The sequence below is a fragment of the Dioscorea cayenensis genome, chromosome 1 (genome assembly GCF_009730915.1).
Source record: "Dioscorea cayenensis subsp. rotundata cultivar TDr96_F1 chromosome 1, TDr96_F1_v2_PseudoChromosome.rev07_lg8_w22 25.fasta, whole genome shotgun sequence".
In the NCBI taxonomy this organism is placed as follows: Eukaryota; Viridiplantae; Streptophyta; class Magnoliopsida; order Dioscoreales; family Dioscoreaceae; genus Dioscorea; species Dioscorea cayenensis.
The window spans coordinates 20,312,898-20,337,513 of record NC_052471.1 but is presented as its reverse complement, the minus strand read 5'-3'; the positions used below and the strand labels follow the sequence as shown (position 1 = coordinate 20,337,513).

Genomic DNA, 24,616 nt, shown 5'->3' with positions numbered 1-24,616 from the left:
ATAGCTTCCTGAATCCATACTTTCATCGGAGTAACACAAACGGGGACACGTTCACGTCGTGGATCACTTGCTTCCTCAATGATAGGCAAGTTGGTAGAGCTCTTGTTCTATGTGCATAAGTCGGAATGCTCGAGTGTGACTGTCTTTGTGCCCCTCCAAATGGATGTGCCAAACTCGAATACGAGGTGGTTGGCACACACTCTAGCATCTCACATCCGACCTATGTCCTCGCGTTTGAACCTTAGCAAGATTTCCTCCAAAATCGGTCCATTGTGATCCCCATTGGCTTCTTTCCTTCATAATCGGCCTCACAGCCCTTCCTGCATAAAATTAACATACAAACACACATATTAGTGTAAAAACCCGAGAAAAGTAATGTTCAACATAAGGAAAGAATGCTTCGCATTCATATCGCACAAGCACTTATCACAAGGTTTTAATGCCATAGAACCACTCCAAAAGCCTTGAAAAAGCCCCTCTAAACTGTAACTGCAAGCCTCTCAAAAGATGGAGAAAAGATTCAAAGAAGGATGCCTAAATCGGGCTGAATCACTGCTAAAATAGGGCTTGAATCAGGCATCCACACGGGCATGGGTAATTTCTACAAGCCTGTGTAGATTCTCTGGAATTCTGATTTTCACTGGGTTATGAACACTATCTGCTTTAGTGATTTTCTATATTATCTCCTCTATACTCCACAAAAAAAAACTCCTGAATCCACACTTTTCATCGAGGCAATAGAAACTGGCACACGTCTATACCGTAGATGCGTGCACCATGGAACTCCCCCCCCCCTCCTCCACACACTTAAGTTGTACATTGTCCCTAATGTACACATGCAAGCTCATTCATAATGTAAATCAATTAAATTCAGATGTGGGAGAAGCAATCAAAACAATACTCCCCTGACTCCTAGTGTTGCATTTGATGGAGCTAAGTCCTTGGGAGTATTGTTCCAACGGGTTGTCAAGCTCACATGGGCAAGTGCCGAAACATCTTGGCCTTGCCTATGACAAAGTCTCAATTCCCATGATGACAAGCCCATATGCATGCATACACGAGGGGGTTCAGTGAAGCTCAATAAAAACAAAATTAACTCGAGTATATAAAAGATAAGACAATGAATACAATTCGAGATACAAAATAAACTAAGAAAGAATGTCCTTTATAAGTAAATAAGTTCAAAATAAAATGCAAAAGTAAAAGATGAGGAAAATAAAATCAAGTGTCGATGTCGCCCTCTGGCTCTGCTGCTGCTATTGGTGATAAAGTACATGGTGCGTCATCGGGTTCTGGAATAGGGGATGGAGGTGCCGGATAGAGCCGACATCTCACTCTAAGATCTGTTGTAATGTGTCAAAATGTGCCATGAACTATGTACATTGTGCGGCCTGCGCAGCCCTAATATCGGCAATCTCTGCTCGGGCCTCTGCTACCTCTATCTGTATCACCCCCACAGTGCTCTCGAGCCTCTCAAAGTGATCCTGGGCTCGAGATGGTGAAATCATGCACACGGGGGGTGGGTCCTCTGTCACCGGAGGTGCCTCGGTCTCCATAGGTGCTGACTGAGGCTTGGGGGTAGGCTGGGAAGCCTCGGCATCATCACCCTCCTCCTCGGCTATCTCTGGTGTTAGTAGAACTAGGGCATAGACTCCTGTCCGAGCCCTACAAACCATGCCCATCAATCTCATCGTCTCAAGGCTCAGGGGCGCAGGTATATTCGTCTTCTCGGCCCAGCGAATCGCGCCGAAGTGACCCATACCTAGAGCTAATCTCGTAATGTATGGACCCGAGAAGATCGCTCCCAATATGGCATACTGGCCTAGATGTCTAATGTACTCACCGACGATGTGCCCTAGATGGATCGGTATGTGCTGCATCATCAAATACTAGTACAGAAGCTCTAGCCGGCTTAGAACGCCAGTGCTATCACCACGACCATTCACTGACCTGCTCATGATGGCATGTAGATATTGGTATGCTGGTCGGGAAAGGCACGTGGCCTTGGACACCCCTGGCTCATACTGGCCCTGACCACATAATACTCTATAAGATCTCTATGGGGTCAGAACTCCAAGATAATATATTGGTAACTGAGAGTACTCCTCAGTGTCTGTAAATGCCTCCTTATACAAGCCGAGCCAAACTGAAAACTGAGTGATACTCAGACTATAGTGATGTCCGAGCACTCTGAACTGAACTATGTCGAGGTCATCGAATCTCGCATAGGATCTTTCAAACTCGAATGATGATAGAACCTCCAGTGAAAGCTTCTGGATGGCTGGCTCTCTAACTGACAATAACTACCTCCAACCACCCACTCAAACGAGATCCTGGACCTCATCGGTGAACTCATCCCCCAGTTGTCAATCTCTCAATATACTCATGGCCAAGAACCGAGTCTGTCCGAAGTCTCGACAGGCACTCAAAACGAGCTTAATGCTTGGGATAGTGAATCTCATGCTCTCAGACTCAGGAGACGACTCTCGTGGTCACTTATTAGCTTGCTTCTTTGACCTGGGTGCCATAGTCTGCAAAAATTGAAAGAGAATCGATCAAACAAGTTAATTAAACATTGCTGCAGAAATCCACACGATCGTGCGGAATTTCCGCACGCCCGTGTGGATCAACAGGCTGTGAACAAACACACGGCCATGCTTCAAACTCCACAAATGCACCATTACAACCCTTTTACTTTGTTCTAAATATAAATAATCATTCAAATTGAAGAAGCGAAGCATTATTGACTAGTTTCATCGATGAAAATCATGAATTTGCGAAGGAAATCAAAGATAAGGCTTACCGTCAAGTTGAGATGAGAAAGCTTTGAAAACGGCCGGAAAACCAAGCAACATCCTTCCAAATTAGTGATACAAGGTTGGGAAACAATGTAGGAGTGCTCTCAGACAATTGGAGGATATAAGGGTGAAGAGAAACGATAATCCTTTTAAAAGGACTCGCGCCTCTTGGAGTTCTGTACATCCGCACGGGCGTGCAAAAATTACCCACGCCGGTGCGTATCCACAAGAAAGCCTCACAAGGGCAGATGCATGCCCCTTTGTACTCTCGAGAAAACACACACTATCTCTGAACTCAAAAACATGGGTGTGTGGAAAATACCCACGCATGTGTGCCCGACCCACAGGGGCTGTCGCACGCCTCTGTGGCTTCTCTGTCCACCCGAGAAGAATCACTAAGTGTTTCACACGCCCGGATGGAAATTCCACACTTGCGTGGGCATTCACAAGCTCAACTCACAGGGGCAAGCGTACACCCCTATGTCTTCTCAGGATGGAGAGAGCTCCTCTGCAGAGATTCGCACGGTCGTGCGGAAATTACCCTCGCCGGTGTGATTTTCACAAGGTCGCCATAGGGGCGAGTCCACGACCCTGTGTGCTCTCGGGATAAACCGCCAATCTCTGCAGGAATTCACACGCCCATATAGAAATTAACCACGGGCGTGTGAGAATCACACGGTACTTCACAGGGGCGAGTCCATGCCCCTGTGCGTTCTCTAGATGAACTCGCAATGCAAATACACGGGTGTGTGGAAATTTAACACGTCCGTACGTTTTCTCTGGATGCCTTAGAAAATTCTGCAAGCTCTGTAGAAAATTTTTGAACATGTTTGCACACTCAGAGCCTGCCCCAATATGCAATTTATACCAGTAAAAAACATGAGAAGTAGCTCAAACAACCAAAACTTTGCCAAATTCACATGAAAACACAAGATGAACTTGAAAACCCCCAATAAAATAACAGAAGAAATATATAAAAATCAAGACACCAACACTCAACACTTTATTCATGCACACACTAAACTACTAAACAATGAAAACAGTAAACACTTGGGTTGCCTCCCAAGAAGCGCTTGTTTAACATCACTTAGCTTGACGTACCTTGTCATACCTCACGGGGGCTCATAGATGAAGGTTGCCCTCTTACCCATGGCTTGGAAACATGATGAGCAAAGTCTATTGAAGGTAGAGGGGGAATTATCAGGCTTAGGACCACCTAGCAATGGTTTATAGAACTTCTTCAGTTCTAAGCTATCTTCATCAGCCTTAGAGCATTTCCGGTGGCGTCTCTAAGCTATCTTCATCTTCCGGAGCCCTTTCTACAAGACCCCCGGGGCAGATGGCACTCCTTCCGTCAAACCAAGCATCATTACTTCTTCATTATCCTCCTCTTGGTCGAACAGGCCCTCGTATTGATCTGGATTGAACATTTCCTATATGTACTCATCAAAAATCTCATCAGTAGCATCTAGAAAATACAAAGTATCATTGAAATCAAGAGAATAACGCATGGCTTCAGCAAGGCGGTATGTGAGCTTGTCATCTCCAACTCTCAAAGTTAGCTCTCCACCGTCCATGTCAATCAATTCCTTAGAAGTCAGCAAAAACGGCCTCCCAAGTATCAAGCGTACATTCGCATCCTCATCGACGTCTAGCACTACAAAGTCAACCGGAAAAATGTACTTGTCCACCTTGGCAAGCACGTCTTCAATGATGCCCCTCGGATGTCTCATCGTTCGATCCGACAATTACAAAGTCATCCGAGTAGGCCAAGGCTCACCCAAGCCTAGCTTTTGAAAGAAAGTGCATGGCATGACATTGATACTGGCTCCTCAGTCCGCCAATACCATTTCTTCACCTAATTTGGCAATGTTACATGGAATGATGAAGCTTCCGGGGTTTTTCTTCTTGTTAGCCATATTCTTTTGCAAAGCTGCTGAGCAAGATGCATTTAAAATCACTGAAGCACTCTCCTCTAACTTCCTCGTGTTGGTCAACAAGTTTTCAAGAATTTTGCATACTTAGGCATTTGAGCCAATGCCTCAACAAAAGGAATATTGATGTGGAGTTATTTGAACAAGCTGAGGACGTTCTTATACTATTTATCACCTTGGTCATTCTTTAATTTAGAGGGATAAGGGATTCTTGGCTTCAAAGGTGGGGGTACCATATCCTTCTCTTTGCTTGCTCCCTTCTCAACATCTATAACCTCGGGTGCATCTTCATTTGGCTTCTGGCTCAGAAGCTTACCCTCAATCTCATGACCACTTCTCAAAGTGATCACCTTCACATGCTCTCTAGGGTTGGTCTCGGTGTTACTCGGCAAGCTTCCTTGTGGCCTTTCAGATAAGGACTTTGCAATCTGGCCTACTTGATTTTCAAGATTATATAAAGAGGATGTGTGGTTGCGAAGTATAGCCTCAACTAATTGGAACCTTGTATCAGATAATTATACAAACCTAGTTAAGGCATTCTCCAAATCGTTCATTTGCGTCTCCAAACATGAAACTCGGTTCTCCATGTTTGGGGCTTGCTATTGTTGTTGGAAACTCGGTGGCTCTATGGCCTTTTGTGGAGCTTGGTTTCCCCACGATAAATTGGGATGACTCTTCTAACCCAGATTGTAGGTATTGCTATATGGGTTTCCTTAATTCCTCATGCTATTACCCACAAAATTGACGTTCTCAACCAAAGATGCATCATCAATAGATATCGGGCAATCAGAGGGAGCATGTCATCCACGACAACGGGTGCAAGTAATCACGGCCGGCACTCTATTCGAAGTTAGAAGATCTAACTTCTTACTCAATGATTCCACTTGAGCCGCCAACGAAGTCACTGCATCTATCTCATGGTGACCGGCCACCTTTTTCTTCTCCCTAGCATTCTATTGGTAGCTGTTTAACCCCATTTCTTCAATTAATTGACGGGCCTCATTGGGGGTCTTGCTACCTAATATACCTCCTACTACCGCATCCAAGAGTTGCCTTCTACTCGGATTTAAACCATTGTAAAAGGTCTAAACAATGATCCACTGCGGGAATCTGTGTTGTGGGCACTTTCTCAGGAGCTCCTTGAACCTTTCCCACGTCTCAAATAGAGACTCCAATTACAACTGTACAGAGGATGAGATATCATTCTTAAGCTTCGCGGATTTTCCATGAGGGAAATATCGAGCAAGAAAAGCTTCTACTATCTCTTCCCATGTGGTAATTGATGCTCAAGGTAATGAGTGTAGCCACTGCTTCGCTCTCCCTTTCAACGAAAATATGAAGGCTCTCAACTTGATGGCATCATCCATTACCCCATTTATCTTCAGCATATCACACACCTCGAGAAAGTTCTCTATATGACAGTTTAGATCCTCATCGGCCAAACCATTGAACTGTGTGGATTGCCGCAACATATGGATGACTGCCACCTTTAGCTCGAAGTTCTGAGCTGTAATCGAGGGACGCACACCTCTCGATTGTGTCCACAATACTGAATGTCTGGCATAATCGGATAATGTCCGTTGTTGCTCATTCTGTTCTGTAATGCTTTCAGATTCTTCTACTTCCAAATCAGTTAGATTAGACTGTTCTTGCACAGGTTCTTTCTCTTTTCTTCTAAGTGTGCGTTCAAGCTCGGGATCTCCTTTAATCAATATCGAAGGGTTCCCTCGGCTCATAACCTGGAGTTGCACCAAAAGAAAGAAAACAAAATCAGAATGATGATAGAAAAGAAGATATGAAATAGAATGAATGAATAGCTAAGAACACAAAGTGCAAAGTATCTTTAAAAGCCTACTCCCCGGCAACGGCGCAAAAAACTTGACACGTCCGTATACGCGTGTAAACGGCAAGTGCTCGGGTGTAGAAGTAATAGGCCCAGATTAGTGGGTATCGTATCCATAGAGAGTAGGGAATAAGGACACTTAAGTTGTTTCTTTGTATGTAGAGTAATCTAGAGTCTTCTCCATCATCCTAGAAAAGGGAAGTTTCTAGGAAGGAGGGGGAAACCTAGATATTTCTTGGATTTGTATAGAGTAATATAGAATACTCTAGAAGGATATTATGGGCCGTTGGATCAAATAGATCTCGGCCGTCCATTAGGGCAACCTTGGCCTATAAATAGCCAAGGGGTCTTCATTTGTAATCATCAAGTTTTCCAAGTTATAATTCAAGAGATCTTTTCCCTCACAAGGTTTCTTGAGGTTCTCATCATTTCAAGCCTCCAAAGTTCGTATTTTTGCCAAGGCATTGGAGAAGGCTGACTTGATCGAGGCTCAAGTGATCAAGTTTCGCATGCTACATCGGTGAGGACTCCAAGTGCGTGACACTTGGACACCCCTGGCTCATACTTGCCCTAACCACATAACTCTCGGTAAGCCCTCTGTGGGGTCAACGCTCTAGGGTAATCTGTCGGTAACTAGGAATACTCCTTGGTGTCTGTAAATGCCTCCTCATACATGCCAAACCGAACTGAAAACTGAGTGATACTCATTCTATAGTAATGTCCAAATGCTCTAAACTGAACGGTGTCGAGGTTGTCGAATCTCGCATAAGATCTATCGAACTCGAATGACGATAAGACCTCAAGTGTAAGCTCACGAATGGCTGCCTCCCTAATCAACAATAACTGCCTCCATCCACCTACCGAAATGAGATCCTCGACCTCATCTACAAACTATCTCCCTGCTGTAAATCTCTTAATATGCTCGCGTGTAGGAATCAAGTTTGTCAAAACCGAAGTCTCGACAGACGCTCAAAATGAGCCTCATGCTCAGGAATAGTGACTCTCATGCTCTCGCCCTCGGAGGATGCCTCACGCGGCCGTTTCTTTGCTTGCTTCTTTGACCGAGGTGCCATAATCTACAAAATTTGAAAGAAAATCGATCAAACTAGTTAATTAAGTAATGCTGTAAAAAACTACATGGTCGGGTTGAATTTCCGCACACCCGTGTGGATCCACGGGGTGTGAAAAACGCATGGTTGCGCCTTAAAAATCCAAAAATACACCGTTAAATAGCTTCTAACTTTGTTCTAACATGCATAATCATTCTAATTATAGAAACAAAAAATTATTAACTAGTTTCATCGATTAAAATTAAGAATTAGCGAAGAAAACAAAAGATAGGGCTTACCGACGAGTTGAGATTGAAAACCTTGAATCGGTTGGAAATCCAAGTAAAATTCCTTCCAAATCGGCAATGTGAGGTTGGGAAATGATGTGAGAGTGCTCTCAGATGAATGGAGAATGTTAGAATGAAGAGGAACAGTGATCCTTTAAAAGGAACTTGCGCCTCTTGTCATTCTGTACATCCGCACGGGCGAACAAAAATTACCCACGCCCATGTACCTCCACAGGGGAGAGCAACAGGGCAGATGCGTGCCCTTGTGAGCTCTCGGGATATCACTCAATCTCTCTGAATGCAACCACACGGGCGTGTGGAAAATACCCACGCCCCTGTGGGTTCTCTGTCCAAGCGAGAAAAATTGCTAAGTGTTTCACACGCCCGCACGGAAATTCTACACGGGCGTGGACATTCACAGTCCCAATTCACAGGGGTAAGCGCACACCCATGTTCCCTCTTGTGATGGAGAAAGCTCTTCTGTCGAGTTTCGCACGGGCGTGCAGAAATTACCCAAGCTCGTGCGTTTTTCACATGTTCACCCACAGGGACGAGTCCACGCCCCTGTGTGCTCTCAGTATAGGTTGCGAAGTCTCTGCAGGAAAATGCATGCCCATGCAAAAATTACCCACGGGCGTGGGAAAGTTACGAGGTCACTCACAGGGGCGCGTCCACGCCCTTGTGTCTTCTCTGGATGAGCTTGCAGTATAAATCCACGGGAACATGTTTACATACTCAGTACAAATCCTGTGTGTTTTGTCTGGATGCCTTAAAAACCCTGCAGGCTTTGCAAAAATTCGTAAACATGTTTACACACTCAGAGCCTGCCCTATTATGCAAATTATACCAGTGAAAAACATGAGAAACTAGCTCAAGCGGCCAAAACTTCACCAAATCCACATAAAAACACACGATAACATTAAAAACCCACAATAAAACATAGCAAAAGCATTTAAAAATCAAGACACCAATACTCAACACTTTATTCGTGCAAACACTAAACTACAAACTAAGAAAATAGTAAACACTTGGGTTTCCTCCCAAGAAGCGCTTGTTTTACATTTCTAAGCTTGACGTACCATGTCTTACGTCATGCGGGTTTATAGATTAAGGTTGCCCTCTTACCTATAGCTTGAAAGCATGATGAACAAAGTCTCTTGAAGGTAGAGGGTGAATTATCGGGCTTGGGACCACCTAGCAAAGGTTCATCCAATTCGTTTGGTTCACGCGCGTCTCCAACAGCCTTCGAGCATTTCCGGTGGTGTCTCCTCGCCCACTTTATCTTTCGGAGCATCTTATTCAGGATCCCTGGAGTAGATGGTACTTCTTCAGTAAAACCAAGCACCATAACTTCTTCATTTTCCATCTCTTGGTTGAACAAACCCTCGTACGGGTCCGGATTAAACATTTCCTGTATGTATTCAACATCAATTTCATTAGTAATGTCTAGAAAATACAAAGTATCATCAAAATCAAGAGAATGCCGCATGGTTTTAGCAAAGCGGTATGTGAGCTTGTTATCTCCAACTCTCAATGTTAGCTCCCTGCCGTCTATGTCAATCAATACCTTGGAAGTTTGCAAGAATGGTCTACCAAGTATCATAGGTACATCTCCATCCTCATCGACGTCTAGCACCACAAAATCTACAGAAAAAATGTATTTGTCCACCTTGACAGGCACATCTTCGATGATACCCCTCGGATATCTTACCGTTTGATCTGCCAATTGCAAAGTCATCCGAGTGGGTCTAGGCTCGCCCAAGCCTAGCTTCTGAAAGAAGGTGTATGGCATGACCGTGATACTAGCTCTTGAGTCAGCCAATGCCATTTCCTCACCCAAATTGCCAATATTACAAGAAATGATGAAGCTTCCCGGGTCTTTCTTCTTGTTCGGCATGTTCTTTTGCAACACCATTAAGCAAGACGCATCGAAGATCACTGAAGCACTGTCCTCCAAATTCCTCTTGTTTGTCGACAAGTCCTTCAAGAATTTGCATACTTCGGCATTTGGGTCAATGCCTCAACAAAAGGATCATTAATGTGGAGTTGCTTGAACAAACTCAGGAACTTCTTGTACTGTTCATCCTCTTGGTTGTTCTACAATCTAGAGGGATAAGGTATTTTTAGCTTGAAAAATGGGGGTATTACCTCCTTCTCTTTGCTTGCTCTCTCCTCAACCTCTATAACCTCGGGTGCGTGGTCATTGGGCCTCTTACTCGGTAGCCTACCTTCAACCTCACGACCACTTCTCAAAGTGATCCATTCACATGCTCTCTAGGATTGGTCTTGGTATTAATCGGCAAGCTTCCTTGTCACCTTTCTGATAGAGACTTCGCAATCTGCCCCACTTGATTTTCAAGATTATGCAAAGAGACGGTGTGGTTGCAAAGTGTAGCCTCGACTGATTGAAACTTTGTATCTAACGATTGCACAAACCTAGTCAAGGCCTTCTCCAAATCGGTCATTCGGGTCTCTAAACTTGAAACTCAGTTTCCCATGTTTAGGGCTTGTTATTGTTGGAAACCCGATGGCCCCATGGCCTTTTGTGGACCTTGGTTACTCCACGAAAAATTGGGATGATTCTTCCAACCCGGATTGTAGGTGTTACTATATGGATTCCCTTGTTTCCTCATTGCATTACCCACAAAATCGACATTCTACACCGAAGATGAATCACCAATAGAGATCGGGCAATCGAAGGAAGCATGTCCTAAACCACACCTGGTGCAAGTAGTCATGGCCGACACTCTATTCGAAGTTAGAAGATCTAACTTTTTACTCAATGATTCCACTTGAGCCGCCAATGAAGTTACTGTATCTATCTCATGGAGCCCGACCACCTTATTCTTCTTCCTAGCATTCCATTGGTACCTATTTAACCCTATTTCTTCAATTAGCTGATGGGCCTCACCGGGGGTCTTGCTAACTAAGGTACCTCCCGCTGCCACATCCAGGAGTTGCCTTGTACTCAGATTCAACCCGTTGTAAAAGGTCTGAACAATCATCCATTCCAGGAATCAGTGTTGCGTGCACTTTCTCAGGAGCTCCTTGAATCTGCCCCGTGTCTCAAATAGAGACTCCAATTCCGACTATATAAAGGATGAGATCTCATTCTTAAGCTTTACAAATTTTCCAGAAGGGAAATAACGGGCCAGAAAAGCTTCTACCATCTCCTCCCATGTGGTAATCGATGCTCTAGGTAATGAGTGTAGCCACTTGATAAGTGCTTGTGTGTTAAGAATGCAAAGTGTTCTTTCTTTACAATGAGCATTACTTTTATCAGGTTTAACCCCTAATACATGTGTATTTGTGTTCTTTTGCGCAGGTAGGGTTGTGAAGCTATGTTTTAAGAAAAAGAAGCCAAAAGTAGATCGCGAATGCACTATTCGATGAAATCTTGGAAGAAACAAACGCGAACACACAAGTTGGGCTCAAAGATACGTGAATGTGTGCCAACCTCCATGTATTCAAGCAATTACATTGATTTGGAGGGGCCCAAGGGTAGTCACATTTGTGTATCCTGACTTGTGCATTAATAGCAAGATCTTCACCAATGAACCCGTTTATTGAAAAAGCGACGCGATCTACAGCATAAACGTGTTCCCGTTTATGTTGCCTCGATGAAAAGTGGATTCGGGAATATTTTTGGCAGAAACTGTAGCAAAATCGCTGTAGTAGCTGTAGCATTTTACTGTTCACAGCCGCCCGAAAATAAGAATTCCAGAAAATTCACATGGGCGTGTGGAAGTTCCACAGGCTAGTGTGGATGCCAGATTCCAGCCCTTTAAAAGCCTCGATTCAGCCATGATTTCTTTATCTTTTCCCCTATCTTTTCTTCCACCTTTCCCCATCTTTGGAGGCACCGACGGTTAGGGTTCGGAGAGGTTTTGGCAAGGCTTTGGAGAGGTTTGACGGCCTTTGACACAGCGTTTCCTTCGGAAGACAGCTATTGGGGGAGCTTTCGTCGGCACCGATCCAGCGAGGTGTGCTCTAGGTTTGACGAGGGGACCTTTGAAGAAGACGCGACCGTTCCACAAGACCTTCGACACGAACACAAGGGGGTTTTCATTCATGGATTGCATCTCTATACTTTTGATTTCATTATCTATTGTATTTTTCTCCATGAAGAGCTAAACCTCTAGTGGGTACTTGGGTATTTGTGAACCCTAGGATGTATTCATTTCTTTGAATCTCTTTGTTATACTTTCAATTAATTGATGTTTGTTGTCAGTTCCAACTTTGAATGCTTGATTGTGTGAATACTCCCCTAGAGTGACACTAGGGTTGAGAGTTCTTGTTGGTAACCTTGTGAGTGGAGAGGGTTGAGAAGGTGAGTCGAGAGGTACAGGAGTGTCCCCTTTCCCCTCCGATGTGTTAGATTCTACCTTCATTCCTCGAGTTCTTTGCAGCCACAATAGAGTGAATGGTCTAAGGGATGACCTTCCACTGGGGCTTAATTGCGGGTGCAACAGAGTGAAGCACAGAAGTGATCTTAGTATCTAGGGCTTAATTGTTTAGGGACCTTCCACCTGGACCCAAGGGCTAGGTCTACCATTAGAAAGAGATTTATCACTTTGAATCACTAGAACTTATTGCAATTTTATGCTAGTGCGAGTTTGAGAGGTTATTCAATCTCTCCTCCGGGACATGTATAGAGTTAGGCATAGTTGAACTTAGATTTGGGACTATGTAATTGAGGATTTCCACGACTCACTTGCATTGATTAGGAAGCATAATAGAGGGTTCTTTCACTTGAAATGATTGTCCTAGGCATAGCAATATCCGGGTACCCCATTTATCGTCGATTTCCTTTCCTATCTTTTACTTGCGCCTCCTATATCTTTTCATATTTTTATTTGCATTGAGTTTGTTTCCACATCACTTTCAACATATTTTCATTCTAGTTAAATAGCAATCTTGGTGGTTCTAAGCACTATTCCCTGAGGATTCAACTACCCTCTCACCGGGTATTATTACTTTGACACCCGTGCACTTACGGGTTACACGCATATTATTCCTTCAATCAATATTGAGGGGTTCCCTCGGGTCATAACCTGGAGCTGCACCGAAAAGAAATAAAAAAAGAAATCAGAACTCACGATAGAATAAGAAGAAATGAACTAGAATGAATGAATGAATAGCTAAGAAAACAAAGTTCAAAGTATCTCTAACCGCCTACACCCCGGTAACGGCGCCAAAAACATGACAACGCCCTTGCGTATGTCCTCCAAGTGCACGGGTTTGTCGAAGTAATAAAATCCCAGATGAGTGGGGTATCGTATCCGCATGGAGTAGTGAATAAAAACACTTAAATTGTTTCTTAAGTAAGTGAATTATGAATAGTGATATGTGTGACAAGATGTGAAATGACAAAAGTAAAAGAACAAGAAAGAGAGAACAAGTAAAGGAGATGGTAAGGCAATCGATATAAATGGGGTACTCGGATATTGTTCCGCTTAGGACAATCATTTCAAGTGCAAGAACCCTCTATCATACTTTCTAACTGATGTAATAATGAGTCATGGAGATCCTAAAATGCATGGTCCCAAATCTAAGGTCAACCATGCCTAACTCTATACATGTCCCGGAGGAGAAATTGAATAACCTCTCAACCTCGCACTCGTATAGAATTTCAATAAGTTCTAGGGATTCCAAGTGATAAATCCTTTTCCTAGATATAGACCTAACCCTTTGGTCCAGGAGGAAGGTCCCTAGCCACGATTAAGCCCTAGGTGTTAAAATCACTTCAACGCTTCACTCCATTGCACCCACAACTAAGCCCTAGTGGAAGATCATCCTTTAGTCCTTTCACTCTACTATGACCGCAAAGAACTTGTAGAAATGGTGGTAGAATAAATCACACAAGAGAGAGAAGGGGACGCTCCGCTACCTCTCGACTCACCCTCTCAACCTTCTCCAATCTAGCTTTGTCTAACTCTTGTGGTGTGTCACTTACTCACAAGGGTTACAAACAAGAATTCTCAACCCTAGTGTCACTCTAAGGGAGTATTCATACAATCAAGCATTCAAGACTTGAACTAAAATAAAACATCAATTAATTGAAAGCATAATAAAGAGGTTCAATTTTAACGAATACATTCTAGGGTTCACAAATACCCAAGTACCCACTAGGGGGTTTAGCTCTCCATGGAGCTAATTACAATCAATGAAATCAAATGTAAAAGCAAAGAATCCATAAAAAAACTCCCTCGATAGTCATGATGATGGTCTTGTGGAGAGTCCTCTAGTCGTCCAAGGGTCCCTTTGTTCGGCCTAGGATACACAATCGCCGAATTGGTGCCGACCAAAGCTCTCCCACTAACCTTCTTCCAAATAGAGCGCGATGTCAGAGCCATAGAACCTCTCTAAATCCCTAGCTAATACCTCTCAAAACCCTAGCCGAAGCCCTCTCAAGTTGAGGAAAAGATGGAGAAAAGAATGCTAAAATCGGGGCTGAAATAGGCTTTTAAATGGCTGGAATCGGGAATCCACAGGCCCATGTGTGTGCCCATGTGGATTTTTCACACGACGTGTGGAATTAACGCATGCCCGTGTGGATTCTCTGTTTTCATTTTTCTTCGGCTGGCTGTGAACAATAACGACTACAGTGTTTGCTACAATACCGTCCCCGAGACACTCCTGAATCCATGTTTTCATTGAGGTAATGTAAACGGGCACACGATTACGTCGTAGATCGCTTTGCTTCTTCAATAACGGACATGTTGGTGGAGATCTTACTATACGTGCACAAGCTGGACTGCTTGAATGTGATTGCCCTTATGCCCCTCCAAATCGTATTACTAACTTAAATACGAGGAGGTTGGCACACATTCCCTCATTTTGAACCCGACTTATGTCTTCGTGTTTGAACCTTCTCAAAATTTCCTCCAAGTGGTGCCTTTATGATCCACATTTTCTTCTTTCTCCAATATTTGGCCTCACAGTCGTATATGTATAAAAGTAACATAAATACAGACATATTAGCGTCAAAACCCGATAAAAGTAATGCTCATCATAAGGAAAGAACACTTCTCATTCTTATCGCACAAGCACTTATTAGTGCCCCTCCAAATCATTGTAATTGCTTGAACGCATGGAGGTTGGCACACATTTACATATCCTCGAGCATAACTTGTGTCTTCACATTTGTTTATTCTAAGATTTTATCAAACAGTTTATTAATGATCTACTTTGCCTTCTTTCTTTCATATTTGGCTTCACAATCATAAATGCACGAAAGTAACACAAATACACATGTATTAGAGCTAAAATCTGATAAAAGTAATGCTCATCGTAAGAAAAGAATACTTCTTCGCATTCTTAACACACAAGAACTTATAAAACTCCTCCATACTTAAGCTTTTGTTTGTCCCCAAGCAAAAATAAAACAGTAAATTATAGAAGAAGGAAACATTGAAAGTGCTGGGCCTTAGGTTCACCAAAGCATGCAAGGGAAGCATTCTACAAGTATGGGAAATTTCAACACTAAATACGAGAAATCATTGCTCTAGCTAAAAACTCGAATAAGAAAGGACAACAAACCCAAAATCATGTAAGTGTGTGTAAACTCACTCAAGTCGACCCAACTTATACTCCTCAAAGTTGTAGGTGTAAGGGGACTTATTTATCTACAACACAAAATAAGGAGAAGGTAGTAGCTTCACACATCCTCTAAGGTAGCCATTTCCGAAGAGGCCGATAAGATGGCTTTCACACTTTCGAGGTGGTAGCTCTTTCTAGCGGGGTAGTAGCTTTCACTCATCCCATGAGATAGCTCTTTCTCTCATTAGGGCATAACTAGTATCCGACTTATGAGAATACCTTCATAATTCATAGGTGATAGCTCTTTCCACCCCAAATATCAAACTAAACAACATACATTTTTTCAGCAAAATAACTCAAGAAACAAAACTAATTAGTCCCTCAAACATCGAACATAAGTTTCCAAAAGAGTTTAATGAGCGAGTAGTGCAACAAGTGTTAATCGGGCAAAAATTCCTAGAAATTCAACTAAAAACTAGAGCATGAGAAAATTCAATGTTAAAAATTCTCCTAAACTTAAGAATACAACCATTGCAATTAAGTTGAACCGCCATTGCCTATGTGAGCATGCACAATCAAAGCATAGGTATAAAACATGTGTAATGTGAACTCTCCCCCACACTTAAGATGTACATTGCCCTCAATGTATGCATGCAAGCACAATAAAAAGTATATCACTCAAAAATATATGTGGGAGTGGGCAATTGCAACAATACTCCCCTAAACTCGTAGTAGTGCATTTGATGAAGCTAAATCATTGGGAGTTGATTTCCAATGGGTTGTGAAGCACACACGGCCAAGTGTAAAGCACATTGACACTGTCTATGACTAATCCTCAATTTCCATACTGATAAGACCATCTGCAAGCATATACAAGGGAGTTCAGTGAAGTTCAACAAACAAAAATAACTCGAGTATATAAAAGTAAAGCAATGAAATACAACTCGAGATAAAAGTAAAAGTTAAACTCAGAATGAAGATCATTTTTTGAGTATACAAGTCCAAATAATAATACTGAAATGAAATATGAAAACGTAAAGGAAATAAAATAAAAATGCAACAAACGTCAGTTTCATCCGTTGTCTACTAGGCTGCTGATGTCGGTGAAGATGTTGTAATAGGTGGATCGACTAGTTCTGGCACTGGTGATGGTGATGCTAAAGATGCCTGAGGGATCCTTGGTCTCATGATGAATCGTCAGGCATCATCTCGCTCTAGTAACTACTGAAGGGTGTCAAGACGTGCCATCACCTCGGTATGGTGCGGGGCATGTGTAGCCCGAAGTTCTGTCAGATCTGCCTGTAGCACCACTACAACACTCTTAAGCCTCTCAAATCGATCATGGGCTAGAGGTGGATAAAATATCCGAACTAGTGGGGGCTCCTGCACTGTAGGGGAGCCTCTGCCTGCGCCTGCTCTATCTGTGGCACCAGCACTGGTTGTGACCCCTCTGCTGGGTCTCCCTTAACCTCGACTATCACAGAAGGTGATATAATCATCATATACACTTGTGGTTTACATCTCCGGACCATCCCCATCAATCTAATAGCTCCTATGCCAAGCGGAATTGGTGCGATGGCCTTCTCGGCCTCCCTGATAGCGTTTAATAATCCTATCTCCACGATTAGTCTGGTGATGTAAGGGCTTGAAAACAGAACACTGACTCTGGCATATTGGCCCTGATGATGAAGATACTTGGCCACAATATGCCTCATATGAATCGGCTAGCTTTGGACCATCAAAGATATATAAAGTAGCTCTTGCCGACTCAAAACACTTATGTTATCGCCTCAGCCGCTCACTGATCTACTGAGCACTGCATGTATGTATCTGTAGCTCGGTCGGGATAGGCAGATAGCCTTAGACACTCCTAGCTCGTACTGACCCTGTCCACATAAAATCCTATACGCTCTCATTGGAATCAAGTCGCCATTATAATCTTTCGGTAATCTCTTGTACTCCTCTATGTCAGTAAAAGTCTCATCATACAATCCCATCCTGATCGAAAACTGTGTAACACTCATACTGTATTGATGTCCAAATGCTCAGAACTACACGGTATCAACATTATCGAATCTGGGATATAACTGGTCAAACTCAAAAGACACTAGAACCTCCCGTGTGGATAACCCCCGCACGGGCATCATGCTAAAAGCTCAAAAATACTTCACAACTTCATTCCAAACTCACTCTAAAGCATAAACAAACTATTTTAGCATAAAAATGAAGCGCATTCACCAATTTAAATCAAACAAAATCAAGTAATGGCTAAGAAAAGAAAGAAAGAAAGTTTACCGACAAGATGAAGATTAAAACCTTAAAAATCGGCCGAAAAACTTGAGTAAACCTCTCTAAATCAATGGTGCACAGTTGAGACAATGAGTGTGTTCTCTGAGCAATTTAGCGTGTGAAGATGAAGAAATGTGAAAAGATTTTAAAGAAAACCAGTGCCTTTTGGTGTTCTGTACATCCACACGGGCGTGTGACTCCACAGGAGAGCTTCACAAGGACAGAGCCATGCCCTTATGGTTTCTCGAGATGACATCCATTTGCTCTGAACACAACCATACGGACGTGTGGAAATTCCACCGAGCGTGTGCCTGACCCACAGGGGCACCCACACCCCCTGTGGCTCCTCTGTCCATCTGAAAAATTTCCCTAAGTGTTCCACATGCCCCTATGGAAATTCCACACGGTCGTGTGGATCTTCACAGGGGTACTCATAGGGGCACTCACACGCCCCTGTGTTTTCTTGGGATGGAGGACCACTTCTCTGCAGAGATCCACATGAGCGTCTGGAAATTACCCATGCCCGTGTGTTTGTCACAAGATCATCCACAGGGGCATCTGCAAGGCCCTGTGTTTTGTCGGGAAAAATCAATAAGTCTCTATAGATGAACACACAACCATGTGGAAATTCCCGACGGGCGTGTGACCGTCAACAGGTCATCCCCTAGGGCAGACGCACACCCCTGTGCATTCTCTGGATGAGCACTTTGTATAGATACACGCCCGTGTGGAAATTCCACACGATTGTGTGTATTTGATAAATGTCTAGTTTATATATTTGATATATCTAGCATGTATTTCTATAAGGATTGATGCCCGTTTTGTGCTTAATTGTGTGTTATTTGCTTTGTAGGGCACGAAAATGCCGTGGAGGACACAAAAATACAATTTGTGCGAAAAAGAGAAGAAAGACAGGACGCGGTACTGTAGCGTATTCACTGTTGCCAAATCGTATAACTGGAGTACTGTAGCAGCGGTACTTCATCATCGGCACTATAGCAAGATCACTGTAGCTGCCACTATCGTACCTGTAGGGTTTTCAAGTCTAGAACTATAAAATGGAGAGATCCTTAGTTCTTTATTGAGTTATATGTGTAGATGTGACCTACTCGCATGTAATAGATCTTTAATGAGCTAGAAGGGATATTCTTATTTGGATATGCTGAGAGATTGGGTGTCGTTAACCCCTCCGAATCATAAGGATACACTTAGAGCAAGTATGGTCATATGCCGGGATTTCCCTACTCTTAATGCAATCATAGGAATGTAATTAAGGAGAGATCCTTATTGAAATTTGTATGCGATTAGGGTTTAATCACTGAGAAATTGTGGTTGAACTATTCGTGAAATCCTTCGGTTTAAATCACCCTTGCTTCACTGTTATCATGCATCCATATACCATGATGACCCCTCATGGGGATCCTCATCCCTAGGCCTATTTTTATCATCGTTGCTTTTGTGATCTCCTTGCTTTCCTTCGAATTGTCATACTTGGGATCTATTTACATTCTTGCATGTATTAGAGTAGTATACCATGCTTAAGTTGTAAGGTTAGAAAGTAAGTGATGGAGGAGTAATAGGAGCTCCTTAGCCCAATGGAATATGATCCTTGGGCTTTTGCACAAGGTATTACTTGGTGACCCCGTACACTTGCAGGTGAGCAAACAATCAGTATTCTCTAGATAACTTAGAAAAGTCTACAGGTTCTGCAAAAAAATTCATGAACATGTATACAAACTTAGAGCATGTGCTATAATCCAAAATATTCCAGAGAATCATGAAAAACATACTGAAACGACCAAGAACTTTGCCACACACATATAAGCACATGATAACACCAAATAATCCATGAGGAAATCATAGCAATGGCATCTGAAAATTAGGACACCAAAACTCATGCTTTTATTCATGCAAACACTAACTAAAACTAGAAAAAATAGTAAAAACTTGGGTTGACTCCCAAGAAGCGCTTGTTTAACATTGCTTAGCTTGACGTACCTTCCTTACCTAATGGGGGTCCAAGAATGAAGGTTTATCTCTAACCCATGACTTGAAAGCATGATGAACATAATCTTTTTAGGTCAGAGGGGGAGTTATCGAGCATGTTACCACATGAGCGTTCATCACTCACACTCCGTTCTTGCGTCTTCTTGTGGTATCTTCTTGCTTGCTTCATCTTCTGGAGCACCTTCTTCACAATCTCCGGGGTAGATGGTACTTTTTGGGAGGCAACCCAAGTCCTTACTATTTTTCTAGTTTTTAGTTTAGAACATACATGAATAAGGCTTTAAGTGTTGGTGTCTTAATTTTACCAGCAAATTGCTGTGTTTTTCTTGTGGATCATTGATGTTATCGTGTGCTTCATTGTATGTAGCAAAGTTTCTTGGTCGTTTGAGCCTATTTTTCATGATTCTCTAGTGAATATGGTATTATATAGGCAGGCTCTAAGTATGTATAGATGTTTAGAAATGTTTGGTAGAGCCTGTTAATTTTTCTAGGTCATCCAAAGAAGACACACGGCCATGTGAAAATTCCACACAGGCGTGTGCTTCTGTTCAGAGCTCAACTTCTCCATCATGAGAGGACACAGGGGTGTGTGTCTGCCCTTGTGAATGACCTTGTGACGGTCACACGCCCGTGTAGAATTCCCAAATGGGCGTGTGTTTCTCTATAGACGTTTAGAGCTCTATCATGAGAAGACACAGGGGCATGTGTTTGGCGCTGTGTCTGACCGTGTAGATTACACATGGGCGTGGGTAATTTCTACACTCCCTGTGTGAAATCATATAGAGAAGACCTCTCCATCCCTAGAAGACACAAGGGTGTGCAGATGCCCCTGTGAGTACCCCTATGAAGATCCACACGCCTATGTGGAAATTCCTCAAGGGGGTGTGGAACACTTAGAATTTTTCTTGATTGGATAGAGAAGCCACAGGGCCGTATGGATGCCCCTTTGGGTGCATTCAAGGACAAAGTGTGATATCCGAAGAGCACACAGGGGCGTGTGTCTGCCCTGTGAAGCTCCCTTGTGGAGTCACACGGGCGTGGGTAATTTTCACACGCCTGTGTGGATAAACAAAACTTAGAAGGCCATAAGTTTTCTTTATAAATCCTTTGCGTCTTCTCATCTTTTCACTCGCAAACACTCAGTGAAAGAATCCTTGCACTCTCCTAACCTTGCACCGTCACTTTCAAGATATTTTACTCGAGTATTCCTTGAGATTTTAAGGTTTTCAACTTCATCTTGTTGGTAAACCCTCATTCTCTCTTTTCTTCGCCATTATTTGATTTTAGTCGATTTGATCTGGTAAATGTGCTTCATTTCTATGATTAAATGGCTATTGCATGTTCAAAATGAGTTTAGACACAATTGTTAGGGTGTATTTGTGGGTTTTTAGCATGTGGCTGTGGGGTTTTCAATCGCTGTAAATCCACACGGGTGTGTGGAATTTCCACACGACCATATGGATTCCTACAGTATTATTTTTTGAGTTTATTTGATCTATTTCCTTTTCAATACTTACAGATATGACAACCAGGACTAAGAAAGTGGTCGGGAAGTGCCCATGTGAGACATCACCCCATCAGGAGAGTATGGAGTTCACCATTCCCGAGCACTAGGCACGATTTGAGCTGTTATCGAAGCTCATGTTCTGGCAGACGTGAGTCCCATACATGAGTTCACTAAGGGATATGCTGTTAGCCGATGATATGGTCAATGAGATGGAGAAGATGTTTTCTGTGAGTAGCTAGAGGTGTTGATTATTGATCCAAGAGCCAGCTATTTGGCTGCTCACTTCAAAGGTGTTGGCTTCATTTGAGTTTAACGATCATATTCCCGATTTGGCAGCACTAACGACATACATTTCAAAGCGTCTGGACGTCATTATAGTATGAGTGTCACTCAGTTTTCTGTCAGACGCAGACTCTATGTCAAAGCATTCACTGACACAGAGGATTACGAGCAACTGCCTACAGACTACCCCGGCAGCTTGACGCCGCAGCGAGCATACAGAGCGCTGTGTGGATAGGGACAATATGAGCCAAGGGTGCCTAGGTCCACGTGTTTTTCCTAACATATGTACTACTACATTCATGCTATCCTGAGTAGGTCGATGAATGGCGAAGGTGATAGTACCAGCATCTTGAGTCAGAAGTAGCTGTTATATCTCTATTCAATGGTTCAGAACACGCTACTCCATCTTGGGCACATTGTATCAGAGTACCTGAGGCATCAGGGTCAGTACACTAGGATTAAAGTTATTTTCTCAGGCCCGTACATTACCAGACACATCATCAGGATGTGTCTACTAGACGCCATCAGAGGGGCTGAGAAGACAACTGTTCCAGCACCACTTGGCTTGGGGACCATGCGCATAAGGGGCATGATCAAGAGATATAGAGATGGGGTGTATGTGCTGATCATGCCCTCACTGGAGTCAGTCGAGACTGAGGAAGATATAGCAGAGGGGTCCCAACCAGTACTTGAGCCACAAATTGAGCATGCAGAGGTAGAGGCACCCTCTACAGCTCAGGAGACCCCACTAGTTCTGATATTCTCTTTGAATTGAGCCCATGATCGATTTGAGAGGCTCAATAGTGCTGTAGGGGTGCTCCAAAGTGATTTGGCTGAGGTTCGTGCACTACAGGCCGTGAACCATACCGAGGTCATGGCACGTCTGGATATTCTAAAGCAGCTACTTGAGAAAGACATGACCTCAAGATTCATCATGTGACTGAGGACCCCTCCTGTATCCACACCACCACCAAGAGCCACCCAACTACTCGATTACAGTCCACATAGACGCATTCATGCTTCAATAGCAGAGGAATACTGACATAGACTCATTTTTTATTTTTTATTTTATTTATTTATTTATTTTTTACATTCACCCTAGATCACATGTTCAGAGTACGCGACATGCCACAAAGTAGTGTGTTACGCATACAAGAGATTTAGGGAGTAGTCACATTGGCTATTCCCAGGGTATCGACAAAAAATTCAGTGCACATGACAATACGAGGGGTAAAACAGGATTCAATAAAGCATAGAAACAAGTAACTCACATCAATCATTACTCCAAGCTAAAAGAATCTTACAAGAATGAACAAAGCCATCATAGGTAACACTAGCATGTAGCAAATGATCCTAATACATGAAATACACCCATCCCCACACTTAGTGTTGTACATTGCCCTCAATGTACACTAATCATGAAAAACATGCAAGATGAAGCAATGCAAATAATAAAGGAGGGTGAAAACGAACTCCCCGGTTCAACTTGTGCTTGTCGTGAGGTAAGACGTGAGAAAATGTGTGGTGTGCAATACATGTCTCGTCCGACCTCCATTAAAACCCGGAAAGCTCACCAAATTCCCTCAATGCTCTGCGAGGCAAAAAGGGAACATCATCATTCCACAAAGATTTAAAAATACAAGCACAAGGTAGAAACTAGAGAGTAGTCAACAAAACACAAAGATGAAAATAAACTAAAGTTCGACAACACAAGTTCGTAGGGTAGAACCATGCCAACTCAACAAAATACAAAAATACAAAACAAAGCAAGCAAAAGTAAATAATAGGTGTCCAAGCTCCAACAAGCTGCTACTCATCACAATCGGGTGCTGGTGGTGGTGGCATGGCGGTAGAAGAAGTGGCCACAGTGTGCGAGGATGAACCATAGTAGGAGGTGAGGAAACGGTGAAGATCTGCCTCGAGCCAGCGCTGTCCCTCAATGATCTGGTGAAGCTAGCAACGAATCTCACGCTGCTCCTGATGCACAGCCTGAACCTCACCCTCAATTCCCCTCAGTCTCATGTCGAAGTCAGGTAAATATGTAGCGCCGGTGGTAGGAGCAGGTGCGCCCTAAGGGTCTAACTCTGTGTGCTCAGTCTGTCGCTGCCTAGACTCACCAGTGGCCTGGTGGCATGTGGGTCTGCCACGTGCGATCACCAAGCCTATCACCCGTATGTGGGTTGGTCTGAGGGGTATTGTACCTCCTACAATGGTCATGCCTCACGTCTGCTCAAGTAAACCCATGCCACGGATCAATCTAGTTACAAAGGACCCAATAAATATAGCTCCCAATCATGTATACGAGCCCTGGTGATGAAATGCATCGGTGACAAGGTGGCCAAGATGAGTAGGGCATCGCTCGAAGATGCCATACATCGTATAAATATCGGCTTGAGTGACAACCCCCTTGCTATCGGCCCGGCCGCAAATAGATCGAGCAATCAAAGCATGAATGAATCTGTGTGCCGGGTCAATCATGAGCAAGGCCTTTTGTGTTTGATCATCACCCGCCAAAGTAGCCCAATAGTTGCTTCTACCCACTCCACTTGGGAAATCAAGCTTAAGACGTTTACCGGGCATGGAGTTGATAAACTCATCATCATAGATCCCCAAGTACTTGGCAAAATCCAAGTGGTGCATCGTATGCTTCCTTCCAAAATCTTGAAAATGGATGGTGATAATTTTCCTATTCCACACGGAATCTCCATCTTGTTGTGCCTCAAATGTACTCAAAACCTCCAAGGTTAATTGACGAAAGGTTAGCTCGTTTATGGCAAAAAGCTTGTCCCAACAATTTTTTGATAGCCATTCCCTTACTTTACTTGCCATCCCAGGGTTCTCCACAAGTCCCCACTCAAGGTAGCACAATGTTCCAAATGGTTTTGTTTTCAGTCGATCATATCTCTCTCGACGATGGGATAACTTGAAGACGGGCTCATCGGGTGTAGAAGAGGGCCCGGTGGTCCTTGCGCGCTTGGAGGCGAGCCGTTTTGTGTTAGGCATCCCTACAATGAAGATAAACTTTGTTCAAGCTCATAGGGATACAAGATAAACAAAAAGAAAATGCTAGAGATAGAG

General features: G+C 43.3%; 1 non-coding gene across 1 annotated transcript; it reads left to right on the top strand.

Moving 5' to 3' along the window:
* The first annotated feature begins 5,839 nt into the window (after window positions 1–5,839).
* On the top strand, window positions 5,840–5,946 carry LOC120267717. Its single transcript, XR_005538546.1, has one exon. It is a non-coding gene; the product is annotated as a small nucleolar RNA R71 (small nucleolar RNA).
* Window positions 5,947–24,616: the final 18,670 nt, after the last annotated feature.